A 6,158-nucleotide genomic window follows, 5' to 3' on the forward strand; every position below is an offset into this window, starting at 1 on the left:
TAAGCATAATCTCCCCTGCTAGCCCCTCATGGACATGCACTATGATAATTCTCTCAAAAAATCCTGTCACTCCAGTTCCCCCAGTAGTGGGTGGACAGGCTAGGATGTTTGGCAGCAGTGCTGGGTCTGGCAGTGACACTTGCAGTGGCAGCAGGAAGGAGCTGCTGCTGCTGGGAAGCTGACTCTAGCCACTGCATCACCCCAACCCTGCTGTGTATCTGGGGGTGGTGGGTCTGGCTGCATGTGCCTCAGCCCAGGGCCCCCCCACCCTTGCCACCATGCCTGGGCTGGGTGGGGCCAGGAGAACTGCTGTGGACTAGATAAAATCCCGTGTTGGGCTGGATCTGGCCTCCAGGTGATCCCAACAAGGTGACCGTCCAATCTCGTCTTGAAGATTTCCAGTGTAGGTGATTTCACCAGCTCTGGAGGGAGCTTATTCCACGGTCTGGGCACCCTGACTGTGAAGAAGTTTTTCCTAATGTTGAGCCTGAAAAAGTCTTCCAGGAGTTTGTGACCGTTACTCCTGGTTTTCCCCAAGGGTGCTCTCATGAACAGTTTTTCACCGAGCCCTTGATGTATGCCTCTGATGTAGTGGTAAGCTGCTACCAAGTCCCCTCTTATCCTTCTCTTCTTAAGGTTGAAGAGTCCCAGGTCCCTCAGCCTTTCCTCGTATGGCTTGCTGTGCAAGACTCTGATCATACAGGTGGCCCTTCTCTGGTCTTTCTCTTGAGCTTTTTTTTTTGTGTGACATGATGGCTGTTTTGTGATCTATAATATTAGACTGAAAGATTGTGACATTGTGTCTTAGTAGCAAGTATAAAACTGAGATTTTCTCAAATACAGAGGCCCTCCGCACCTTTAGTTTAAAATAATGTTACTGAATCTGTTTACAAAGTTGCTGTGCAACATCTTTTTGTCATTTGTATGATTTACTATTCATTGTTATATTGTTGTTTTCTTTTCCCTACTGCTATGACTTAGCTTTTCTGTCAAGGTAATTATGGTGTGCATATGATCTGCCATTCAGTGGAAAGACATAACTAGCACATACCATGTACACACAATCACTCTCACGTAACAAGTTAGGGAACAGTTTTTCAAAGGAAGGCCCACTGTATAGCTGGACACCAAGTTCTACAATACTGCCAGTGTCCACCATATAAAAATTATGAACTGATTTCCTAAAAATGGTGTGTGTAGTTTTTAATTCATAACCTTTGAGCTTTTCATCTGGTACTGGAGTGTTTAGGGTTTATATTTGCAAGGTTTTGTTATCAGCCATGAGCTCTAGAACTTTTTATTTTAATGAAAGTTGATGTTTTTGCTTAGTTGCACAACTTCAGCAGCTACAGCTTTATGAAAAGCAACAAATTTTGTGAAATTTTCAAGAATATTCCTTGCACTGAAAGTCCATGGGTGTTGGACACCTGAATCCCACTTCATTCAATTGAACATATTTCCTTTACAAGGCAAGAAGTCTTTTTTGTTTTTAATTTGGCAATACTTAATTTTCCTTTTACTTCCTTGAGCCTTGGTATAACAAGACTTTTCTTCTTTTTTTTTTTAACAAACTTGAATGTTCTACACTTTTTAAAAACACACATCCTCTCTGAGGATTAATCAGAAGTGAAACTTTCTAACCCATGAAAGCTGAGTTGACCATCTCTCAGCTCAGGCTTTTGGCTCTGAAATATTAAATAAAGGAATCAAAGGGAAAATAATCCCTTGCGATAATACCTCAGGGAAAATTTAATTAAGAAAATGAAATTGTATTAAAAATGACCCATTGTGGACTGCCAAAAAACCAATGGAAGTATAAGGAATTTGTTAGAAATGTCCTCCTGTCAGCTCAGAGTGGACAAAGTCTATAGGTATGGCTAGACATGTGTGGACATTTGGTTCCTTGGAGATGAGTAGTGGCAGCGCACCTTGTGCTGCTGCTGCTTGTCCCTGGGGAACACCTGTGCCACGTGTTCTTTGGAGCACTCTAAGTTGCCCCTGGTGGGCTCCCAGGGCTGGAGCTGTGGTGCTATTGCTGTACAAAGCCTGGCTGGCAGCTGCAGTGCAGCTCTGGGTGGCGTCGCTCTGCTTTTCATCAGTACACACTGGCTAAAACACCACAGTATGTGGTGGGTGGTTTGTTTTTTTCCCTTGTGATATTTTTGACCCCTAGATATCCAGGGATCAAAAAAACCCATGGAAAAAAGCCCACTGCCACGCATGCTTGGGTAGTATGCCCTTGCAGTGCAGAGAACACTGGACTGTGTGGTATGTGACTCTGCAAGCATGTTTGCAGCACCACATACCGCACGACCACACTTGTCTAGACATTCCCTATGGGTGTTTAACAGTGGATAGAAAAGTAGGAGATTTTTAATTGCTTTAAAGTCATTAAAAACAAATCTATAGATGAAATCTGTGAAACTTGGTCTGTGGGTCACATGGATAATCATCATGGGCCTGGCTGTGGTGGTTCTGTACACAAGATTTGCGTGGTAGGCTACATGGCACCTAACAACCATGAGAATTGAGAAAAATTTGTAGTGTAACGCCTGCCCCTGCCCCATTCCCTCCCTCACTGTGGGGGCCTCGATCTGTCCCTCATGCCCCTTCTCTCCCCCAACCCTTCCTCCACAACAGACTTACGAGCCAATACCGCTCTCCAAGCCGCCAGGCTGCAATTCTGGCTGTGTGCATACTGCGGCTGCGTGTGTACACAGGGCATTTATTGGCCATGTTATTGGCCAAATCAGGCAAAAAAAAGCCAATTTCCAATACTGTCAATCTTCCTTATATCGGTGCCAATCTGATGTGGGAGAAATGTATCAGGGCACCTCTACTTTCCGGTTTCAAAAGTGAATGTCTGTTCACTTGCTTCTTGGTTCAGTCTATGCAATTTAGACAAATGTGCAAAGATTGAATCAATTTAGCCTGGAGCTTTTTGATTGTACTTAGCCTAGCAGCATAAGTCTTCATTAAAGTCTACTCAGTACAGTGTTTGCCTTCTCCATCCCCCTCCCTGGTAGTGTTTTTGCCCAGAGTTTGGACCCCTCTCAAATCAGCAACTGTTGTCAGTGACACTAATAGAAAAAGAACCAATTCATTGTTCCTTGTTTGCCTGCTGGTACCAGAGTTTACTTGATCCAAGTCTTTTTTGTTCCAGGCTGCCCTGTGCCCATCTGCACCGTTGCAACGTTCTCAGATGAGGTAGAGCAGAATTGGATGCTTGATTCAAAATGCAGGTTTTCTTGCAGTTTTGCACTCACTTTGGAAACATGTTACAAGTGGGGTCTCCAGTGACGTTAAAAAGAGCTACATTGAAGGCCAAATTTTGGTCTGTGAATAATTGAGACACCTATTCCCCCTAGGGACAAGACAGGTCAGAAAGCACCAGATAAAATGTGTAAGCACTAAAGCCTTTAGATGGCTAGATACATCTAGGTACACTTGTTTAGTCATTCTGGTCCTGGCAGTCTGCTATCCTAGCTTACCAGTGTCTGGTGACATATCTGTCCATGGGGAAGATGCTAATGAATAGGCCCTGTAGACAAATTTAGCATCATCCCTGATGGCTTACATCAGAATGTGTCCAACCTAACTGATATGCTACTGAGTGACTTGAGTACATTATATATGCCCTGAAATCTAATAAAAAAGCTGTTGTGTACTTTAGCCACATGTCAGATGCTGGGACATGAACATGCCTCTTTGTTTTAGTATACAAGAATAGTGAAAATGGTAGGAAAAAATATTATTGCTCTCCTTTTTTTCAATGGCATTGTTCCCTTTTCAGTTGGCGGGGGATATATGGGACCTTGAAAGTTGGTCCTTCCCTGGAAGAGAGATTACTGTCTGGGAATATTTCCATCCCCTTCTCTTCTACCACCTGTTCTAAATCACCATGCAGGGCAGTCCCATTTTTCAGGAATCTCTGAACAACCCCAGTACCTAAGTCTGAGAAAGCAACATTAGAATTACTTCTTGGGACAACAGAAGCCCAAGACAGGCAGCAAATTGCTGCTGTTCACACATGTCCCTCTTTCCTGTAGCTGCTTTCTTCTCTAAAATCTTAAACAATGCTAAAAACATAGCATATCTTTGCAAGCCTGAAAATTTGCTTGAGCACTAAGAAATACAATCCGGGACAGCAGTACTTGAGGATAAATGCTGTAACAAAATATAATAGCTATAAATTCTCTCTTCCCTCTTCCCCGTGACATTAAGATATCATAAAGGTACATGCAAAATTTTATGAGAACCAAAAACTCCCCCCACAGTAAATATTTTAATCTACTTTTACATAGACCCATCAACCTTCTAAAGCTAGTACCAATTATTCTGAATAAAGGAACACTGGTTGCCCCTTATTTTAACTATCCTGCCTACTGTGCTGCAGAAACATGTCTATGCTGCTTCTGGTTTGGGAGGTAGACAATGTGGAGACGTGGAGCAGATTTTGAGGGTGCTGCTGCCCACCAAGATTTCAGTGTAGATGCATCCCGTTTTGAATTTTGAGACCTGCTGTAAGAGGAAGTTTGGGGGTGAGAGGAGCAACACAACTTGGTAGCTGTTGTTTATATACGTAATGCTCTTGAAAACAGCTAGTCCTTAATAAAACCAATAGACTAAAGTAATAAATAATGGCTGCAAGGCTTGGTCTAAATTCTGCAAAAGGACATCAGTTTGTATACTTCAGTAGTCATTGTGTGTTGAGGAAGATCAAGTTCTGTCACTGCCTCACGAATAATTTGTATCCCTCAAGTCCTCACTCAGTGCGCTTCATTTTAATTATTCACCCTTTTCTTCTCTTTCACCATTAGTGTAATGGCCCTGAAGAAGATTATTTATCTTCACTTTGAGTGATTATTTACATCCATAATCTTTTTTGCATTAAACTGATGGGTGACTTAGGTGCATGATTTTCTCTCCATTACAACAGTGCAAGTTGTCATTGCCTTGTTCCATTTGTCTTTTATTGTGTATGCATGATAAGAATTTGACAAGAAATTGAAGCACCTGTCACTTTTCTCTCTGATTTACCCCTCCCCTTTCTTATGAGTAAGCTGTTGCATGCAAATTATAGCAACCACTAAATTAAAAAAAAACACACACACAACCATTTGATCACTTTGTAGTCAAGGGAAATTCTTCAGGCACTGAATGATAGCTAGGTGTGCTGTTCTGATGGTCACTAGATCTTGCTTTACTACTCCCTCTATTAGTTGAAAGGAAAAAAAAACCCCAAACCAAAACAAACCCTGTGTTAACGTGGCCAGTTTACAAAATGGGGCAGTTTTCATTTTCTGTGATTGTTCTTTCAGAGCTACTCCCCAAGAAACAGGAGAGCAAATTCTGTTTTCCTTTCTACAGATACATTTACCACTTCCCAGTACTTCTGTGGGAGATCTGTTCTAGGCTTAAAATTTGAGTCTGAGAAGTAAATATCAGTCTTTCAGATTAGGACTATTTAAAAAGCACAAATGATTATTGAATAGTTAGATTATAATAGAATCATAAAAAATTAGCGTTGGAAGGGACTTCAGGAGGTCACCTAGTTTAAAGCAGGACCACCCCAACTAGATCATTTCAGCAAGGACTTTGTCGAGCCAGGCCTTAAAAATCTCCAAGGATGGAGATCCCACCACTTCTCTAGGTAATCTATTCCAGTGCTTTGCCAGCCTCCCAGTGAGAGAGTTTTTCCTAACATCCAACCTAAATTTCCCTTACTGCAACTTGAGACCATTGATTTTTGTTCTGTCATCTGCCACCGTGAGAACAGTCTAACTCCATCCTCTTTGTAACCAGCCTTCAGGTCGTTGCAGGCTACTATCAAATCCCCACTCATTCTTCTCTTCTCCAGACTAAATATGCCGTTTCCTCAGCCTCTCCTCATAAGTCATGTGCTCCAGCCCACTAACTATTTTTGTTGCCCTCTGCTGGACTCTCTCCAACTTGTTCTGTAACCAGGGAGGTGGAGGCGCCAAAACCGGATGCAATACTCCAGGGAACTGATTACAGTTTTTTGACTTGTTTTAGGAACACCTCAATTCAGATGGTGAATCTAGGGTGCTTTGTATCATATAGAAGTTGTCTGTAGCTGAAATGGGGTGAATAGGACTTTCCTAGCACTGATATTTTTCATTAGGGACTGGAACATT

This window comes from Gavialis gangeticus, unplaced genomic scaffold (assembly GCF_001723915.1).
Source record: "Gavialis gangeticus isolate Ggan-Ray unplaced genomic scaffold, GavGan_comp1, whole genome shotgun sequence".
NCBI classification, from domain to species: Eukaryota; Metazoa; Chordata; order Crocodylia; family Gavialidae; genus Gavialis; species Gavialis gangeticus.